This window comes from Puma concolor, chromosome E3 (assembly GCF_028749965.1).
Source record: "Puma concolor isolate L17-30 chromosome E3, mPumCon1.1.hap2, whole genome shotgun sequence".
NCBI classification, from domain to species: Eukaryota; Metazoa; Chordata; class Mammalia; order Carnivora; family Felidae; genus Puma; species Puma concolor.
In genome coordinates, this window is record NC_141682.1 from 28,979,325 (window position 1) to 29,000,748 (window position 21,424).

The 21,424-nt window shown below is 44.3% G+C and overlaps 2 long non-coding RNA genes across 3 annotated transcripts in view; one reads left to right on the plus strand and one right to left on the minus strand.

Annotated features, from left to right (window-relative positions):
- LOC147573092 (uncharacterized) overlaps positions 1 to 21,424 on the minus strand; it is a 668,158-nt gene that overhangs the window by 129,997 nt on the left and 516,737 nt on the right. The gene's annotated exons all lie outside the window — the stretch shown is intronic.
- LOC147573093 (uncharacterized) lies at positions 4,820 to 8,218 on the plus strand. The gene is made up of 3 exons (XR_015245457.1): positions 4,820 to 5,014; positions 6,868 to 6,980; positions 7,856 to 8,218. It is a non-coding gene; the product is annotated as an uncharacterized LOC147573093 (long non-coding RNA).

Genomic DNA, 21,424 nt, shown 5'->3' on the forward strand with positions numbered 1-21,424 from the left:
AAACAGCCCTGTAGACACCTTGACTTTGGCCCAGTGAAATCTCCCTCGGACTTCTCACCTGCACAACTGTACAGTAATAAATATGCATTGTTTAAGTCACATGACTTAAGGCAATCTGTTACAACAGCAAGAGAAAACTAATATGCCAAGGCTAACACCACCTCCGTAGGAAGAATAATGGCAGGACTGGCACACAGGCTGCTTTTACTCAAAATTAGTAGTCTGGGACACAAACAAAGAACGTCACCATTATTTCCCCAATTTTGTGAGGCACATTTGTTTTTTAAATTTTAACATTTCTCAAATCAGGGTGTGCCTCACAATTGAAACATACAGTTAATAGTGTTTCCCACCCCCACCCCCCCGACAAAATTGAAAGCTGTTATTAAAAAGATTATGGTGCGCCTGGGTGGCTCAGTTGGTTAAGCGGCCGACTTCAGCTCAGGTCATGATCTTGCGGTCCGTGAGTTCAAGCCCCGTGTCGGGCTCTGTGCTGACAGCTCGGAGCCTGGAGCCTGCTTCCGATTCTGTGTCTCCCTCTCTCTGACCCTCCCCCGTTCATGCTCTGTCTCTCTCTGTCTCAAAAATAAATACACGTTAAAAAATTTTTTTTAAAAAATAAATAAAAAAAATAAAAAGATTGTACGTTTTACGATCTCCGGCACCTTAAAATCATATAAAAAGTAGTCATTTCAAGAAGCGAGCGGGTGGAAAGCAATCCCACGAGCATGATGGAGTACATTGTCAGTGTGAAACATGTTGCAAGGCACTGAGGTGGGCTGGACAGGGAGAGAGAGCCGCTCCTCTCTCCAAGATTCTCACAGATAAACAGAACAACGACCAGTGTGTGATAAATCACACTAAAATACTGGTGTTATGATTAAAGCTCCAAATACATAACGCTACAAAGTCAGGCACACACCTGGCTAGTTCACCTCCAAGTTCCCTGTATCTAGCCCAGGGCCTGGCACAGAGAAGGCTCTCCTCTGATTGACTATGCAAGTATTTTACATGCTTTCCCTCATGTTTCTACCAGATGGATTATATCATCTCACTATCTTATTGCTGAGGAAACTGAGGCTTACAGAGAATACTTAATTTGCCCAAAGTCACAGAGCTAACAGCTCAGGCCAGGTTTTCTCAGCCTCAGCACTAGTGACACTTTGGGCTGAGTAATTCTTTGTTGTGAGGGACTGCCCTGGGCATTGCACAATGTTCAGCAGCATCCTTGGCCTCTAGCACCGCAAGTCAGTAGACCACTCCCCTCCACATGTGACAGCCAAAAACGTCTCCAGATGTTGACGAATGTCCCCCAGGGGGAGAGGAGCAAAAATTATCTGCAGCTGAAAACTACTAGCTTCGGGAAAGGGACATCAACATTAAATGATGTGTGGACTTGAAATATGCCCACAAAGTCTTTGATACTCTTCCTTTAAAATTTTTTTTTAATGTTTATTTATTATTGAGAGAGAGAGACAGAGCATGAGCATGGGAGGGGCAGAGAGAAGAGGAGACACAGAATCTGAAGCAGGCTCCAGGCTCTGAGCTGTCAGCACAGAGCCTGACGTGGGGCCTGAACCCACAAACTGTGAGATCATCACCCTAAGCCGAAGTTGGACACTCAACCAAGTGAGCCACCCAGGCGCCCCTTTAAGTTTATCTTTATTTATTTTGAGAGAGAGAGAGAGAAAGAGAGAGAGAGAGAGAGTGTGAGCAGGGGAGGGGCAGAGATAAGAGGAGACACAGAATCTGAAGCAGGCTCCAGGCTCTGAGCTGTCAGCACAGAGCCTGACGTGGGGCTTGAACTCACAAATCTAGCGATCATGACCTGAGCTGAAGTCAGACGCTTAACCGACTGAGCCACCCAGGCGCCCTGATACTCTTCCTTTAAAGAGTTGAAGCATAATTCCTATTTTCTTGAGAATGAGAAGAACTTAGTGACTTGTTTCTAATAAGCAGAATATGGTAGATACAATTGGGATGTGTAAGATTAGGTCACAGAAGGTATTTTGGCCTCTTCTTTGTTTTCTCTCTTGAATTGTTTTTTTCAGGGGAAGTCACAAGAACACAAAAGCAGCCCTGTGGAGAAGTCTACAGGGTGAGGACTGAGGCTTCCTGCCTGCAGCCAGTAATGAGCTGAGGCATCTTAGTCAACTGCTATGGAGTACGCCATCTTGGAATCAGCTCCTCCAGCCCCAGTCAAGCCTTCAGATGACTGATGCCCCAGCTGACATCTTAACTACCATTTCATGAAAGACTCTGAGCCAGACCCACCGAGCTAAGGCACTCCTGGATTCCTGACCTCGGAAACCAGTTGAGATATTTTAAATGTTTTTTTTTAAGCTGTTAACTGTTTGTTCCACAGCAATAGATAACCAACACAAACTGACTGACATGTTGAGGGAAGGAGTAAATGTTCTACCACTGGAGATGCATGGCAGAGGGGAGGAGAGACTGGAAATGTCAAGTTGCAAAGGTCCTTGAAGTGCACGCTCAGAAATCTGACCTTCATTCTGATGAGACTTGCTTGGGCCACCACAGGGCAGTAAGACTTGTGCATTTTTCACATCTAATAACACAAAAGTGGCATTCTTCTGTTTAGGTCTCTCAGTGGGCTCTCATTGCTTTGAGCAGAAAGGACAAATGCCAAGTAAAGCAGAGAGGGCCTTCAGTTTTCTTTCTCTTCCCTTCTTTCCTCTTTTTCTTTCAGCCTGATCTTTTGCCACTCTGTTGTGGCACTGTCCGCATCCCAATGCACACACATATGGTGCAAATACTCCTTCTACCCCGAATACTTTGGTTTCTTAGAGATACTATGTTCTCTTAAGCTTTTACAGGCTTGCCCTTGTCCTGGGCACCATCCCTCATCTCTGCCTTTTGGACTACCTGGACTAACTATCCCTTTTTTTGGAAGCCTTTCTTTTCCTCCCCAGTTTGGGAGGGTGCCTCCCATTTACTCCCACCCTCTCACAGGTTAGTATGGGCAGATGTCATTGCATTCACAGGATTTTTCTGGTCTAAATGGACTCTTCTCATTTGTCCATTTCAGCAACTCTTTCCCCACCTGGGCTTGAGCTCCACAAGAATTCACTGGTTGCACTTGCTTATTTTTTAATCTCTGAAGACAGCAGGTGTCTAATAAATGTTTGTTGAACAAATGAATGAATACATGATTGAGTTGTTGCTGACTGCTACACCTGCAGACGTCCAGAGTTCTCTATAGTTTGGTAGCTGGGTGATTTGATTTGTATTGGAAGGGTTCTGAAGAAAAATAAGTCCAGCATTAAGGGGTCTTATCTTGCCCCATGGATGGATGTACCTCGTGTTTGAGCTGGACATAAACACGGATATAGCAATAGTGGGTCTCGCTCTCCTCCACAAATCACTGGACCTGTTCCCCTCAGAGCGGACCAAGAGGCATTACCCTCACTTTGAAACATGACCTAATTTCACTGACTCATGGGCAGAAACCCTGAGATGCTGGTCCCTTTTGACCAATGTCCCCAATCTTTTCTCATATGACAGGGTAAAAAAAAAAAAAAAAGTATCCATAACCCTGATCATTTTCAAACAAGTCTGTTCCTGTTAACTATGTGAGGACTGACTGTTTTAGGGGGGATTGGGTTTGGCTTGGACACAAGCTGGGGCAGAGCTGAGAATGTGAAGTGCCTCAGGTATATTAGTGCAAAATGGTGAGGTGGAAATTTGAGAATTATGTGGGACAGAGGTCAGCAAACTATAGTCCACAAGCCAAATCCAGCTCTATTTTTTATGGCCCCTGAGCCAGGAATGGTTGTTACAGTTTTTAATGGTTATATTTTAAATGGTTAGATAAGTGCCTATGTGATGCCTTTGATTTTGCCTCTTGGCTTGCAAAGCCTAAAATGTTTATTATACATGGCCATTTAAGAAAAAGTTTACTGATCCCTGGTGTATAATAAGAGAGAAAGACTTTCTCAGAGATGGAATCTGGTGAACAGACATGTCTACTTGGAGTTTTAAGTTGCTTACAGTGGGATGTGCCATGTAATTCCCTTCTTCTGTATCCCCTAGGAAATCCGTCTTACCTCTAGATTGGCCATTAAAACTTACCAGTCACCTGTCCTTTGGTGGGCAGGAAACACAGAGGGGACTCGATGTATGCATCTGACAACAGGGAGAGGGCACGCAGAAGCAGAGGCTGGGGTCCCAGAGAGAAGCCATCGACCAGTCACTTAGGGCCTCCCTGTTACTGTTTTTAGGGTCTCAGGTCAGGTGTGAGAGTTAACAGTACAACCCCATCCCCCTTCTTCTCTTCCTACTGCCTAAACCAGCTCCAGCCTGCTGGGTCTAACTGGTGCTGTCCTCTGTGAGGGCACATCCCCCCCTTTACTTAATCACGGGGTCCCCTCCTCTCCCAGCAGCCCATCAGCCAGAGTGCCTGGCCACTTCTCAAAGAGAGCCCTCTTACCCATCAGGGGACGATAATGCCCAGCAATCATTTTGGCTTTTCCAGACTTAATGTTCTCTCTCCTCAGGTCCTTCCTGCCCCAATGGGAAGCGTAAGGATGCTATTTTAAGACATCCTTTTGTACCAAAATACCACTTTGAGACACTCATGTCTTTCCTTCCAATAATCTCTTTTGTTTAAAGCATAAAGAACTTGTCAGGCGGGGCAAGTCGTAGCTTCCTATGGGAAAGGAGCCAAAGGGCAGTGTGGAGGTTGTCACAGTATTCCTGCTGCCCCAGGGCATCAGTGCTTTCTAACTCATAATGCTGAGGGCAGTAGACGCCCTTTGTCTTCTCCAGTGTCTCATTCTCATCTTCACAGACTGGAAACCACAGGGAGAGGTCACCAGGGACCCAGGCTCCATGTGACGAGCACCAGGGTGAGAAAGGACAGGCTAATGATGGCCAAGTCGGCACTCAGCCTGGCCACAGGGAAAGAGCTGGAGAACATGAAGGGAAGAGAGAAGAAAAGGCAGTGGAAAGAGTTTTTCCCACCATGGCAAAAATAATTGGGACTACATCTGAGGTGGGTGTCTGCTGACATCATACAAATGAACAGATATTTGGGAGAATGAATTATTTCCCCCCCTGAAAGCCCCTAAGGTTTTAGGTCTGATTTCTATCACTGTATTCTGCTTTTCTCAGGATAGCTAATATTTACTGAATGCTAACTATGTATCCTGTACAATGCTAATTAATTTACAAGATTCAGCTCATTTATTGCAGATGACAATCCTGCAGTGTAGTAAGTACTGACTGTCACTCCATATTTACAGAAGAGGAAACTACAGCTCAGAGAGGTTAAGCCACTTGCCCACAATCACACAGCTCATGAGTGGCAGAGCTGGGACACAGCCAGGCCTGACTCCAGAACCTGAGCTTATCATAACCTCTCCCTTAGATCAGCTCTCCCACGGACCTTGCCTCCAGGATCTTTTCTCCCATGCCAGCCGGGCACCAGCATATGGTTTGGAGAAGCCAACTCCCGTAGACAGCTGTCTAGATGGTGTTGATGTTATAAATGGTATTATAAAAAATAAGGATAAGGCTTATAAATCAGGCAAAGGGAAGTTATGATTCTTGTGGACACTCTAATCTATCTTCCTATAATTGCCTGTATATGAAATGCCTGCATGAGGTTATCGGAGTATTCCCCGAATCGCCTGTGAAGGAAAGATTGCAATTTTAGCAACCCTTGTTACACAAACCAAAGCAATCTGTTCTACTTTGACACTCTGACACCCATGGCTGGCAAAAGGGGTGGAGGTAGGGACGGACAGGAGTTTGTGTACATTCCTGTACCAATGGGAAGTATAAAGGGTTAACCGTGAAACATCATCCGTGCAGATGATGCTCTGGCCTCTCACCAGGCTAAGGAAGCAATCTTTGGGATACTTACAGAGAAAACCACAGCTTCCCTTCTTTAAACCATCTTTAACCTTTAGTTCTAGAAACCCTAATTAAAAATCAATTCTGTTTTTTGTAGTAAATCTGACAGTAATTCTATCTCTAATGGCAGTGGCAAGATAAATAGTATGTCAGGTAAACTCAGCGGGAGAATGACATTTTCATTAGCAATTTACCGGGTGTGAAATTTCTACCATGATAAGGCATCCCTAAATAATACAGGGTAACTGTCCCCTTAGGATGACCCATTCTACTAATTAATGGGGGACACTAGTGGGATTCAAGTCTCCTACCCAAATAATTTTAGTGCTCACAGCAGAGTTATTTTGTATGCACCTTGCACTGAGAAAATAAGTCAGGACCCAAAACAATAAACAAGCTGACATAACAAGATGATTGCAGCCTATTGCAGTCCAGAAAAATCTAATCTGGTCTCCTAACAGCATCACAATCTTTATTGTGACTGTATGGGTCCCAATTCATCAGCCCATTTCAGCAAGCTATCCCCTCCAGTAATCATTCACTTTCAGGGTAGCCTCTGAACAGATATCGACTTTAGAGACTGGCAATTCATCCCCGGTTCTGCAGCCCCTCCATCCAGATTCTTTGGCAGTCTCTGAAGCAGGTTGGGAGAGAAAATTTTGGCCCATACATGCAGGACCTCCAGAGAGACTGTGAAGGAAGGAGAGAAGGCAGGCAAGCAAAATTCTCCAGCTCAAAGCAAAGACAGAATATGATACTGGCATTATATCCTGTCCCTGCTCTCATCCCAACAACATTCCCAGTGACCTAGGTGGGATCATGAAATATTAGGACTAAAAGGTATAGACAGAAGATGCTTACAGTTATTGAGGTCCTACCCTATGCCTGCTCTAGAGACTTCGGGCTCCCAAGGACTATTATGGAGGATTCCTCAGAAAATCTGTTATCAGGGATTCTGTAACTGCCCCATAATATTTTTTCCTTTTCAAGTAAACAGATAAGACCATTAGACTGGGAAATGTTCTTAACCAGAGATTGGACAAGGTCTCTGCACCCCTGCTGAACAGGGGCCTGCACACCTCCGCCACAGATGAGGGATACAGGTATGGAATGGTCAAGGCACCATGTTTGGGAATCCAGCTTGGTTCCTGTGTTTGGTATGCACATCTCCAAAGACAGATGGAACTTTGGGTCTTGGATATGGCAAAAGGAAGCTGTAATTGGAGTTTATCTGGGACTCATAATAAAATGTCAGGATACAGCCCTCCCCTTTGCTGGAGGGATCACTTGATACTTCAAGCAGTAGGCTCTGGTGTTGAAGCTGGTGCAATTCTGAATGCTTTCCATATGTACTTACCATTGGGGTCAATCATGTAGCTGGCACGCTAATCACTTTGCATGCTGTACCCCACCCCCAATCTTTTGGTGGGCTCCCACAGAGCCTGCGGAGAGAATAATGAACCTGTGGTTGTGCCCCCTGACCACAGGTTGGGCCAAGGATAGATATGAAGTCTAAACCTAGATAAGCTTTAGAGATTGAGAATGTGGCTCAGGCACTCTATGTGGCTGCTAATGGGCACTGCACTGAAGAGCCACACAATTCTGAGACATGCATGGCTCAAAAAAGGCATCACTGATATGCAGAGAGAGAAAAAAGACGGGGCAGATAAACCCTCAGACACAAAGAGGGGACACACGTGTCCCCCTATCTAGCCATGCCCCTAAGGTAGAGCTATACACCAGGTCTCTTAGATTCCAGGTCCCTGGGAGACATGGCTGAAATCCCTGCCCTTGGATTCTGAATGACGTTCCATTGTTTTACTCAGTGTCCTTTAGTGGCAAGTCCCCGAGACAAGGGGGTGTACTGGCTTATAGTGCTGCCAGTACAGAGACAGATGACTGCAAGTGTTCAATGTCAACAGGGCTCTCCTTCTTTGTCTCCTGTTTCTGCCTTCCTCTCGGCTGGCTTCCTTCTCAGATGGGCTCACCAAATGCTCTCAGAAGTTCTGGCTTTGCAACCACAATGGAGAAAGTGCCCCCTCATTTCCAGTAGGTTTAGAAAAATTGGGAGACTGATGCTCATCGAATAGTTTAGGTCACAACCACCAAGGAGCTAAGCCACTGAGTGGAACATGTTGACCAATCAGGCCGTCCTTAGAAGTCACTGTGAAGAGGCATCAGCCCCATCCAAATCATGAGCACGAAGGGATAGAAAGCAAAGGGACACCACCCAAAGGCACACTGGGGTGTTGTTCCCAGAAGATGGATGTTGGGCAGGTAACAAGAAAGAATGTCTGCTATACCCTTGTCTCCCTTCAAAGAAACCCTTGTTTTAAGTTAGTCTGAGAAGATTCTGTTTCTCGTCACCAAATAGTCCTTAACTAAACATCTAGAAAAATGTGCAGGAAATGAAGATGAATAAGATTTCAGCTGTCAAAGACCTTACCTTTTTATAAGGAAGATAAACCCAATGTACATAAATTGTACATCACAAGTAAAAGCTTGTTTCAAAGGTACAAAGAATCCCAGAATTTCAAAGGCAATGACACTAAGGTAAGCAAGAAGTTTCTTTTCGATTTTTGTTTGGCTTGGGATGTAGGGAAAGAATGGCTAGGGTTTCAAATAGACAGGGAGAGTATTTCCAGTTAAAGAAAATGGTGTAGAGGTGCCTGGGTGGCTCAGTTGGTTAAGCATCTGACTTCGGCTCAGGTCATGATCTCACGATTTGTAAGTTTGAGCCCCGGGTCGGGCTCTGTGCTGACAGCTCCGAGCCTGGAGCCTGCTTTGGATTCTGCGTTTCTCTCTCTGACCCTCTCCCGCTCCCACTCTATCTCTCTCTCTCAAAAATAAACGTTAAAAAATTTAAAAAAAAAGAGAGAAAGAAAGAAAATGGTGTCATCAAACACCTAGAGGCTGAAAAGTACAAGAATAAGTTAAAAGTGTCAAGCTTACCCCAAGTATCTCCTCCAAGTAGCTCTCCCACCCAATGCCCCAGTGTCAGGCCTCGCCCAGACTCAGGACATCCACTTTTACCCCATTCCAATCATTTTCCACTTGCCAACTAGAATGAACTTTTTCAAATGCAAATCTGGTGATAATGATACCCTCTTGCCTTTCCATGTTTCCCACTGCTCTGATGATCTAGATTAAAATTCTTACCTACTTTCCTTTCTTTGCACTCCAGCACAGTGGATGTTCTCTAAGTTATATGAATTTTCCAAAGCCTCAGATATGCTGGGGAGGCCACCTGAAATGCCCCCTGCCCCATCTCAACCCCTTCATGTAATGATTAATTTATACCCTTCCTTCAGATCTCTACTTCAGGAAGTACAGTGTCACCAGGCTAGTTGAGATCTCCCTGTGATTCTCACACACTGTCACCCCATATTTAGCTTTATTTGCCTCATTTCAGTTAGTAAATTAAACTTTATTTGCATGATTATTTCGCCAATGACTCTTCCTTCAAGAGTAGGTTTTCTCAGCCTTGGCTTTATTAACATTTTTGTCCAGATGATTCTTTGTTGTGTGGGGGACAGGGCTGTCCTGTGCATTAAAGGATATTTAGGGGCTCCTGGGTAGCTTAGTCAGTGGACATCTGACTGGCTCAGGGCATGATCTCACAGTGTGTGAGTCTGAGCCCCGCATTGGAGCCGGCTTCATATCCTCTGTACCCTCCCCTGCTTGCACTCTCTCTCTCAAAAATAAATAAAACATTAAAAATAAATAAAGAAGGGGCGCCTGGGTGGCTCAGCTGGTTGAGCGTCCGAATTCGGCTCAGGTCACAATCTCGTGGTTCGTGAGCTAGAGCCCCGTGTCGGGCTCTGGTGCTGACAGCTCTGAGCCTGGAGCCTGCTTCAGATTCTGTGTCCCCCTTTCTCTCCAACCCACCCCTGCTGGTGCTCTGTCTCTCTCTGTCTTTCAAAAATGAATAAGCATTAAAAAATTTTTTTTAAATAAATAAAGGATATTTAGCAGCACCCCTGACCTCTACCCACTAGATGCCAGAAGCACCCCTCCCTGAGTTGTGACAACCAAACATGTCTTCATACTGCCCAAAGGTCTCCTGTGTGGATGGGTGGGAAGCAAAAGTGTCCCCATTAAAAACCACCACTCCACAGCCTACTGCACTGGAAACTCCATGAGGAAAGAAACCGATCCAGTATGCCTGGTAAATGTAGATACATGGTTCTCAATTTCAAGTGAACTTCAGAATCACTTAGGAAGCTTTAAAAAAATTATGATGCATGATCTACCCCATGCTAAGTAAACAGGACTCTCTGAAGGGAAGGGGTGGGGGGGAACCGAGGTCCAGGCCTCCATAAGAAGTTAAATCTCTTGTGCAGCTGGGGTTAATAATCACCAAAGTAGATGTCCGTTGCTAAACTCTTTACTTGATGAATGTAGGGGAGGAATGGAGATGGTAAGGGAGAAAGAGAAGGCAGGGAAGGGAGACAGGGAGGAAGAACAAGGAAGAGAAGCAAAGGAAGGAATGAAGAAGGAAAGGGAGAAAGAAAACCAAAGTCTCTTGCTGGACTGTGACTCATAAGAGAAATCTGGCTATTAAGGCTGGAAACCTAGGCTGGGACCATATTTGAAGAGTTACGAATATTATGTTGTGATACTTGGGGTAGACAAAAGGAAGTCAATGAACACTGCAGAGCAAGGATGTTCAAGTTCAGTGTTTTAAGAAGGTAAATGGGTCGTCCAGCTCACACAAGGAATTGGAGTGAAGAGATTCAGAAATGAAATGAATTCTATGAAAAGGTTTGGATGATGAGAAATAGAAAGGAAACAAATACCAAAGATTCTCTATGGGAAGAACAGACAGGTGATTACAGGTGATAAGTACAGGGCTGCCTTTGGGAATACAAGAGCCGCGCATCATTCTGCAGTTTAGTAAGGATGACAGATGTGGAAAAACAGGGACTAACGTGGCGTTACAAAAGACAAAGCCCAGGGTGCCGCTGGAGCATAAAGCAGGTACGTAACCTGGTCTCAAGGGTCTGACAATGCTTCTCAGAGAAGACCTTTCCACTGGGACTTCTGGGGTGAAGAGGTGGGGTCAAAGAGGGAGAAGGAAGGGAACTAGGAAAATACAATCGGGTTAGGGCATGGCAAGAGCAAAGCAAAACAATGACAGCTGGACAGCTGAGGCAAGAAAAGTCCTGGATGATCGTGGAGGTCTTTGTAAGCCTCACTCAGGCTCTTAGACTTTACTCGAAAGTCAGGATAAGCCATGGTGAGAAGGGTTTTAAGCAAAGTAGCAATACCACGCAGATTTGTAGTTTTTTTTAGGTCCCATTTTGGCTATGGGGTGCAAAGGAGAAATGTGGAGAAAGAAAAAAGCCAGCAAAATGTTTCCAGGGCTTTAAACCCACTTGAGTGGGAGGAAGAACGGCCATATTAGCAGCAATGGGGAGAAGAAGCCAGTGACCAGAATTATGGGATAATAGGTATTCAAACATTTTCTTCCATTATTTCATAAAACCTTTAGGTTCCTTGCACAGAGTTCCCGTGTTGAGAAGAGTAAGGAAGAGCTTCCATTGTTACAGGTCCCGCAGACTGTGCCTGGATCCTTCTTCCCCTATAGTGTTCAATTTTCAGTAAGAAGAAGTGCTTTAAATGAACCAAGACTCCTGATGCTGAGAAGCGATGAATCTCTCCCAGGCAGTATTTCTATATCCCTGAGGAATCTCAACAAACAAAGAACATGGCCTGTGGAACAGACCAACCCAATTTCCAAACCCTGCCCTTTAGCTGACCAGCTGGACAATTTCCTTAACTCGTCTGAGCCTCAGTTTCCTCACCTGCAAATTAGGAAGACCAATACTTCCCTGTGTGGATGTGAAAATCAAATGACAGATAACATTTGGACAGTGCCCCGAAAAGTGGTTGGCAGTAGAAAAAGGTTGATTTTATCTCCATTCAGAGAGGCATCCAGACTAGGTGGATTCATCGGCAACTTAAGCTATTCACTGCCATGAACTATTATATCATGAACAGCCATTTCCACAACGTAGCATTAATTCAAAATAGTACAGGCATCAATGTGATACATCGCATCAATAAGAGAAAGGATAAAAACCACATGATCATTTCAAAAGATACAGAAAAAGCATTTGACAAAAGTACAACATCCATCCATGATAAAAATCCTCAACAAAGGGTTTGCAGGGAACATACCGCAACATAATAAAGGCTTTACATAAAAAACCCACAGCTAACATCACACACAATGGGGAAAAACTGAGAGCTGTCCCCCTAAGGTCAGAAACAAGACAACGATGTCTACTCTTACCACTTTTATTCAACATAGTACGGCAAGTCCTAACCATAGCAATCAGACGACAAACAAATAAAAGGCATCCAAATCATTAAGAAGCAAAACTTTCACTATTTGCAGGTGACACGATACTACATATAGAAAACCCAAAAGACTCCACCAAAAAACTACTAGAACAGATCAATTAATTCAGTAAAGTCACAGGATATACAATCAATATACAGAAATCTATTTCATTTCTATATACCAATAATGAAGCAGCAGAAAGAGAAACTAAGAAAACAATCCCATTTACAATTGCACCTAAAATAATAACATACCTAGGAGTAAACTTAAACAAAGAGGTAAAAGCCTGTATCTGAAAACTCTGAAACACTGATGAAAGAAATTGAAGATGACACAGAGAAATGGAAAGATATCCCATGCTCATGGATTGGAAGGACAAATATTGTTAAAGTGTCTATACTACCCAAAGCAATCTACACGTTTAATACAATCTCTATCAAAATACCAATAGCAGTTTTCACAGAACTAGAACAAACAATCCAATTGAAAATGAGAAGTTATGAACAGACATTTCTCTAAAGAAGACATCCAGATGGCCAATAGACACATGAAAAGATGCTCAACATCACTCATCATCAGGGAAATGGAAATCAAAATCACAATGAAGTATCACCTTATACCTGTCAGAATGGGTAAAATCAAAAATTCAAGCAATAGCAAATGCTGGCAAGGATGTGGAGAAAAAGGAACACTCATGCACTGTTGGTGGGAATGCAAACTGGTGCAGCCACTCCAGAAGACAGTATGGAGAGATTCCTCAAAAAATTAAAAATAGAACTACCCTACGATCAGGAATCACACTACCCAAAGAATATGAAAACACTAATTCAAAGGGATACATGCACTCCTATGTTTATAGCAACATTATTTATGATAGCCAAACTACGGAAGCAGCTCAAGTGTCCATGGATAGATGAATCGATAAAGAAGGTGTGGTTATACATACAATGGAATATTATTCAGCCATAAAAAAGAATGAAATCCTGCCATTTGCAACAACATGGATGGATCTGGAGAGTATAATGCTAAGCAAAATAAGGCAGTCAGAGAAAGACAAATACCACATGATTTCACTCATATGTGGAATTTAAGAAACAAAACAAACAAGGAAAGAAAAGAAAGAGGGAGAGACAAACTAAAAAGCAGAAAACAAACAGATGGTTACCAGAAGGGAGGTGGGTGGCAGGATGGGTGAAACAGGTGAAGGGGATTAAGAGTATACTTATCCTGATGAGCACCAAGTAATGTACGGAAGTGATGAATCACTATACTGCACACCTGAAACTAATATAACACTGTTTGTTAACTACACTGGAATTACAAAAAAAAAAAAAAAAACAAGAAACAAAAACAAACAAACAAACAAACCATAGTACAGGCAGAGGAGGCTTACTTGAAAGATTCTTCCCTTCGCTTAGGAGCTACAGATGAGTGTTCACAGAGTGGAGAAAAAAAAATTCAGGACTACAGGCAATAGAAATATTTGAATAACGGCAGAGCCAGAACATTTGTAGCAAGTCAATAGACCACTATTCTCTTCCCAGTAAATTCTCTATCTTGAGCTTCTATAATATTGGCATCTTTGTTACGAAGCAACTTCTGATCTATTACTCTTATAAAGGCATACCGGATGCACTGGAAGGAGAATGTTGCTTTATTGCAAAGCCAGGGCCTTGTGTTTATGATTTACAGCATAGCGGTGTGTGCCTGCCCGAGATCCTCCACACTGGCGACAAATCATGCAAAGGAAATGAACTTATCTTGATGTCTGGCCTGTGTGTTCAGCCAGCACTCTTCAGATTGCGAAGGGCAGACACACAACTCAAAATGGCTTAAGGGAAAGTGGAATCGTAAGGATGTTGAGGAATCTCAGGAAACAATGGGACAACCAAGCCAAGGTAAAGGCAGGAATTCGGGGGAGCTCGTAGGAACTGTAAAACCAAGGATTCAAGACATACTGTGATTCTTTTCTTATTTCCTGTAGACATTTGTCTACGTATTTCCTTATTCTTCTCTCCCACTACCAATGGGTTTTCCAAAACAAAACAACAACAACAAAAAAAACATTGGCCTCTGAGAACTCCTGAGTTTTTTACTTATGATGTCAGTCCTCCAAGGGATACTGAGCTCTTTCCTTTAGTGATGGTCCAAATGTCCTCATGAATGAACCCAATGTCTTAGCTTGGGTCAGGTGCCCATTCTAGGGCCAATGAGCTGATTCCAGTACAGAGTAGTGTACTGTGATTGGTCCATTCTGGATCACATGCCTACATGGGGACCAATTAACAGTGGCTGGAGATGCAGGGAACATGGTCCCTCAAAAGGAAACCAAACAGAATTTGTAGGTGGAGGGGCAGTTTCCAGAAAAAGAGCAAGGCTGGACAGACAAAACCATGGGTGAACTCTACATTTCTCTCCTAGTGCTAAACACAGGGAGGGCATTTTGCTTCAAGTTTCAATTATTTGTTTATTCATCTCTTCATCCTTCATGCATTCATTTGTTCAGACACCAAACATTTATTAGAGCTTTATCTGTCAGATAATAGCCATTTTCTGGGTTTCACAAGGAGCGAAGTGCCCCCCTCGTGCTGCTGAGACATTTCTAAAACACAAAGACTTTCACTCATACACTTTAGTGCCTCTGCGAGAGAGGCACTCAGCCCCATTCAACTATGTACGGGAGCTTGCAGACCGCTTCATGCCAGTGATTCCTCCTGTTGAGAAATTCATTCTCTTTGAAACATTCAGCAATGGACAAATATAACACAGATCATCCTAGTCTCTCAACAGTCAAACACACACTCCAGGATGCCCCACTTGACATTGAGCAATCATCAGATTTTCCTCTAGGGAATAAAACATTTTGCTGGCCATGTTCACTCTACTGTTTTGACTTCCCTCCTACAAGGAAACCTGTCGTGTAAAGAAACTTGAACTCAACTCTGGTACAAATTCATGTGTTTCTTTGTATAAGAGTTACCTCCTCTTTATCCTTGAGTTTTCTTATCTGAAAAGTAAACGGTTTAAATATGAGATAAATCCTTGCAACCAGTTTTGGGAGAGGAAAACCAGGTCCTAAATTTTAAAAACCTAGTTATCATGAAGGAATCTTTCTCTAAAATTCTAGGCTGTGCTGAAGGCCAACTTATTTTCTCTCTCTTTTTTCTTCCATCATAGTTCTGTGGTACAATCATTTTTTACTTCTCTGTGTTTCCTGCTACCCTATAACTTATAGAAAACAGAGACTAGCCCTTAGTCACTGTATTCCAAATGCTCAGCACAAAACTTGGCATATAACAGACACTCCATAAAAGTAAATGGATATATCAATGGATAGACGGATGGATGAAAGACACGTTGCATTGGCCAACCTCACTTGTCCACAGAGATCACAGTCTGCTTTGAGCAAAAGGGTGACTATGTTGACTTCAGCATTGGAAGCCTGCAGATTAGAGAACTCAGGCTGTCAGGTCACACAAAAGCTGGCAGAATTCACATCTCCTCAGATGTTCTCCTGAGCTAGATTCACAGACAATCGTGGTCTAGCAAGTACAGCAGAGACCTGAGGACAGGATACTCAACCCAGCATTAATTAGAGTGATTTGGCCTGCTCAGATGTTTTTTAAAAACAAATCTTAGTAACATTTGCCAATCCCTGAGCCCTTATAGCTGGTCAGGCACCATCTAAGAGCTTTGAAAACATGATCTAAACCAATGGTCCTCCATCAGGGTGACTTTGCCCCCTGTGACATTTGGCAACGGCTGGACACAATTTTGACTGTCACTGAGGAAAGGGTCTGCTTCTAGAGCTAGTGGGTAGAGCCGAGGTGTTCAACTAAACATCCCTTGAAACACAGGATAGGTCCCGACAACAACAGAGAATGGTTTAGACCCACATGTCAATAATGCCAAGGTTAAGAAATGCCAAGGTTGGGGCTCCTGGGTGGCTCAGTCGGTTAAGCATTTGACTTCAACTCAGGTCATGATCTCAGTTTGTGAGTTCAAGCCCCGCGCTGGGCTCTGTGCTGACAGCTCAGAGCCTGGAGTCTGCTTCTGATTCTGTACTCCCCCCCTCCCATCTGTCTCTCTCTCTCTCCCTCCCTTCCTCAAAAATAAATAGACATTAAAACAACAACAACAACAACAATAATAATAAAAAGAAATACCAAGGTTAAGAAATCCTGATCTACAGCAATCCCTTCTACAACTCATTATTATTTTAAAATCATTATTATTATTTTCCTAATTTTACAGGAGAGGAAAATGAGGAATATGGAATACTATAGGTGCTTTGTGCCAGCAGCACAGCTGGGATTTGAACCTCCTCCTCTGGGGTCTAAATCCTATGTTCTTACCATCTACCCTATAACTCTTGGCACGTCTTATCTGCAAGGTTGGACTAAGCAGGGAAATTTACGCTGCCAATCCTGTACCTACTTAATATGCTGGGACTTGACATTCTTCCTGCTGCTGCGACATCCGATTTTTACCTAGTTTCACATGAGAAACTAAAGATGTTACTTTGGCCAGAGCTGGGAGTATCTTTAAATTGAATCCAGTTCCTCCTATTGAAACATAATAACTTTTAAAGTAATCTAGTCTCTTCATTACCAGTGCTACATGCAGTTGTTGAAATCTCTTCTGAGTTGGTAGTTAAAAGGCCCAGCCATACATTTGTAACGTTATTGTTGCCGGCTAAAATGCTTAGCAACAACACAAACATCACTCAGAATCAAATTATCAGATGTACCGACAAGATGCTCCTCGATTTAATAGTGTGGTAAATGATGGCTTGGAGATGTTCTTTGAAGCTGAGGAAGCAAATGTGAAAGCTAATTCAATTCTCAAATGAATAAAAGTGAGAAACTGTTCTTATAAACCTGATATTACCAGAGATAGGGCCAGAGTATGCTGCTGCCTTGTATGGGGGAGGAGAGAAGAGCAGGATTTATTTTATTTCAGATCATAAAGAGCTGGGCTCTCTGTGACCACACAGGTTTGACCTTGGGGGTGTGCGGGGAGAACCTGAGTAGGAGCAAGGGCTCATTTCCAACTCAGTCAAGAGGCTGCTTACTTCCCCATCGGTTCCCCTTGCAGCTGCTTGAGACAGGAAGGGGCCACTGGCCTTCAGGGAAATCAGATCTGTGTTGATGAGACTTTGAGAGCACAGAACAGCACTGCCTCAGAGAAAAGGGGATCCCAGATCACCTAGGCCAGTGGCCTTTCAATTACTCAGTAGGACCCTAGGTTTTCACAAAGGTATTTCAGGGGTAAGAGGAAGGAGGATTTGGAAGTGATTCATGGTCTGAAATTTGCTTTAATTTATCACATGAATTTATCACATGAATGTGTATCTTTTATCATAAAGGATACAAATGAAGAGCCAGATATAGAGATTTATAAGGTGACAAGATTCCAAAGGGTCCTGTGTGCAGGGGCTTCTGTCCCTGTAAAGGCTGGGGTGCACTACCCTGCCTGTACCTGTAAATGTTCACCAACCAGGAAGCTGTCTTCTGGGTCTCCCTGTCCAGAGTTTTTGCCAAGGCTCCATTACCTGGACACGAGTGATGAAATCGTTGGTCACTAGGTTGAATTCAGTCTCCAGCTGTTTTTTCTTCCAGGAGGCCTGAGCAAGCCTGAGACTGAAGGGTCTAACCCTTTAAATCATGTGACTGGAGGGGCGACTGGGTAGCTCAGTCGCGTAAGTGTTCGACTTCGGCTCAGGTCAGAATCCCACGGTTTCTGAGTTCAAGCCCTGTGTCCGGCTCTGTGCTGACAGCTCAGAGCCTGGAGCCTGCCTCGGATTCTGTCTCCTTCTCCCTGACCCTGCTCCACTCCTTCTCTGTCTCTCAAAAATAAAATAAGCACTAATAAAAATTGAAATCACAGGACTGGAAAGCACCTGGGGTCCAGCAAGAGTCACCTCATTACCATAAACTGTGGTGTGGTCAAAAGAGACTCCTCTTAAGAATAACAGAGACACCCCATCACTCAGGAAATCCCCAAGGTTTTGAAAGCTCTATGCCAGGACCTAGGGACAGATTTCTCCTTTTGAAAATCATACCTTAGGGGCTGAGGTTGACCCCACAGCCCCTGCCTCCGTCACCCCAGCTGGCTGGGTGTCATCTGGGTGGTGAAATGGCAGAATATAGAGTCAGAGCAGAGGAGACCTAGCGACTGGTTACTTCACCAAAGTAAAATGAGATTCCGATGATAGGGACCCCAAGTACTTGGTGATTCAGCTGATCTGGAAGCTTGGTCTCTAACCCTGAACTCTCTGAGTATTCTCTGGAGGGTTCCATGTTTCTTTCCTAGGGGTCCTATGACCAGTTATCACAACTGTGGCAGCTTAAAACAGCACACATGGGTTATTATCTTTCCCACCCACCTGAAGGTCAGAAATCTGAAATGGGTCTTGCAAGGGCTGTGTTCCTTATGGAGGGAGAATCTGTTTCCTCACCCTTTCCAGCTGCCAAGAGATCACCTACACCTTTTCATCATGACCCCCTTCCTTCATTTTCAAAGCCAACTTTGAAAGTCTTCAAGTCTTTCCTTCTCTTTCCCTCTGATTCCTTCATTGCAGGGCCTCCTGCCTCACTCTTAGAAAGACCGTGTGATTTCATCAGCCCCACCAGGGGCATCCAGAATGATTTCCCCCTCAAGATCCTTAACTCGATATTATCTGCAAAATCCCATGTGCCTGAAGGGAACCCATTCACAGGTCCAGGGATCTGGACATGGACATCTTTGGGAGGTCATTCCTCAGTTGGCCACAGACCCATCCTTCCTTCATTGCTGGTGTCAATCTGCTACCCTCAGCCCATGCCCTGCACCACACCCTCCTGGTGACTTCTGTTTGGAGCAGGGGACCATATCTCCCTTTCTCACAGCTCATTTCTCCAGTGGCCCTTCCCAGTCTTGTTCAGGGATGAGGAACTGTCCTCTGACCACTCGGGGCCATGTTTACTCGAGGGGAGAGAACTCCTTGGAGGCTGATTGACCCCTGTGTGCACCTCTGTTGGGTCGGAGTGCTCTGTGCCTGCTGGGTCTGTGATGCATTCCTGGCCACCCTACCCTGGGGGTGGGACTGGATGTTCATAAATATTGTTCAGTCATTCTGCGCCCCCCAGCGCAGCCCTTAGGAGAGAGCCCTGAGAGGCCAAGTCTGTATTTTTCCAGTGAAATACACCGGCACTTTATTTACTACTGGGACAGTGTTTGGCCATCCTAAAGAGGTAGTTGCGAACCTACCTGTCCTCTCCCATCGCCCCCTGGTTTGCTGTATGACGTCAAGGAATTTGCTTCCTTCTCCTCCTTTTCTAAGAAAAAGCTACAGCGGCTCGAATGAGAAATGTCTTTATTCCCATGTTGCTGTTTAAGTCAGTAATTTTCAGCCCCCAGGGGGTTTTGCACCCCAGGGGACATCTGCACCCTGACCCTTGCCCAGGGGACATTTAGCAGTGTTTGGAGGCATCTGGTTTTAACAACTTGGGAAGGGGGCTGCTACTGGTACCTAATGGGTAGAGGCCAAGGACAGAGCTAAGCCTCCTCCGGTGCCCAGGCCCCTCACCCCAACAAAGAATTCTCTGGCTCAGAATGTCAACAGTGCTACAGTAAAGAAACCCTGACTTAGCCCCAAAGGAGAGGGAAGAGATACCAATAACTGGAGTGGCTTTTTCTCTCTCTGTACAGATTTACTTGGTCCTCTCCATGGGACGGGGAGTGAATAGTCCTATTTTTCAGAACATGGGACAGTTACTGAGGCTCATGAATACGCAGGCAGGGTCTTCATGCTTCCAGAGCCTCAAAACCAAAAACCAGCCTACTTCCTCTGGTGTCGTCTCCCTCAGACACAGCATGTCTCCCTCCCACCTTGGTGCCAACTCCTGCAGCAAAAATAACAAGCAGGACACCTCTGCCGGGGGCAGGAGGAAGGCAGTGACACAGCCTCTCGTGGATTACTGAGGCCTGTCCCTAAAGCACGTGGGAATGTGGACTCCCAACCGGGTCTGAATGCTCTGCATGTTTTCATAGACAAGAGATGCGTCCTTTTCAAGGTTGCCATTTGGGGTGGGAGGCCCTAATACAGTTTCACCCCATGATGAGGATTTGGTGGTGATGGGGGGAGGGGGTGGGGGGTGGGGGAAAGGGTGCAAATCATACATAAAGCTCAAGGTCCCAGTTCTTTGTGTAAATCTCTGGTAGCCAGGGCAGAGGGGGTGGGTGGGGAAGAAGAGCCTTTTAACTTTGAATACTTCACATTTGGCTGCCTTGGTGACTGGGTATGAGGCGTAGATAACCAGGATAAACCCTCAAGGCTATTCCTTGGTTTTTACTACCCAGGCCATATGGAGGGCAAGGCTCTGGGCAGAGCCAGGGGAAGCTCTCTTCCAAACAGGTTTTCTTGAGGTTTTGTTTTTTGTTTGCTTGTTTGTTTGTTTGTTTGTTTCCCCTCAAGTAAGGCTGTCAACCACAGGGCCTTGGGTCAACCAGCAGATTCTGGTGAGCAAGACTCCTCTGGACTTTATGTCTGCTTAAACTGAGTGACTGCTATGTGGGGAAGCCAGGTCCTCGGCCGGCAGGGAAACAAATGGCCACAAGGAATTTTTACATTATAGTGAGGCAGAAAAATCCTTCTTCCTAAGACAGAAAAAAATAGGCCACTGTTTCCTGTTGAGCAGATAAGTTATGTTGTTATATAAGTTATGTGGTTGCAGAGGATTTTAATTCTTCTTTAAATGCAAAGAAAAACAGTAATTTTTGAGATGGCTTCATTGATCAAAAAATAACTACTGGCTGCAAACATTTATTCACACCACAAAAGGCATAAGCCTTCTTTATCTTAACAAGAATATTATCTTGTTACAGTTAATAGTTATTGAACTGCCTATTATGCTCCAGGCACTGTTTATGGGCACTGCCAATATATTATCTAATTTAATCTTCACCCTAATCCTCAGCCACAGGTCCTGTTACTGCCTTGACTTCATAGATAAAGAAAATGAGGGTCAGGAGGGTAAAGTAACTTGCCCAAGGTCACACAATTGATCAAGTATCACAGAAGGAATTTTGAACCTGAATATGGGACCAAGCTTTTCCTCTTAACCACTGTCCCATAGGATGTTTACCCAGATGGATCCTCCATATTTTCACATCCAGACCCTGTCTTAGGAGTGACCAGAACCTCACTACAGTTCT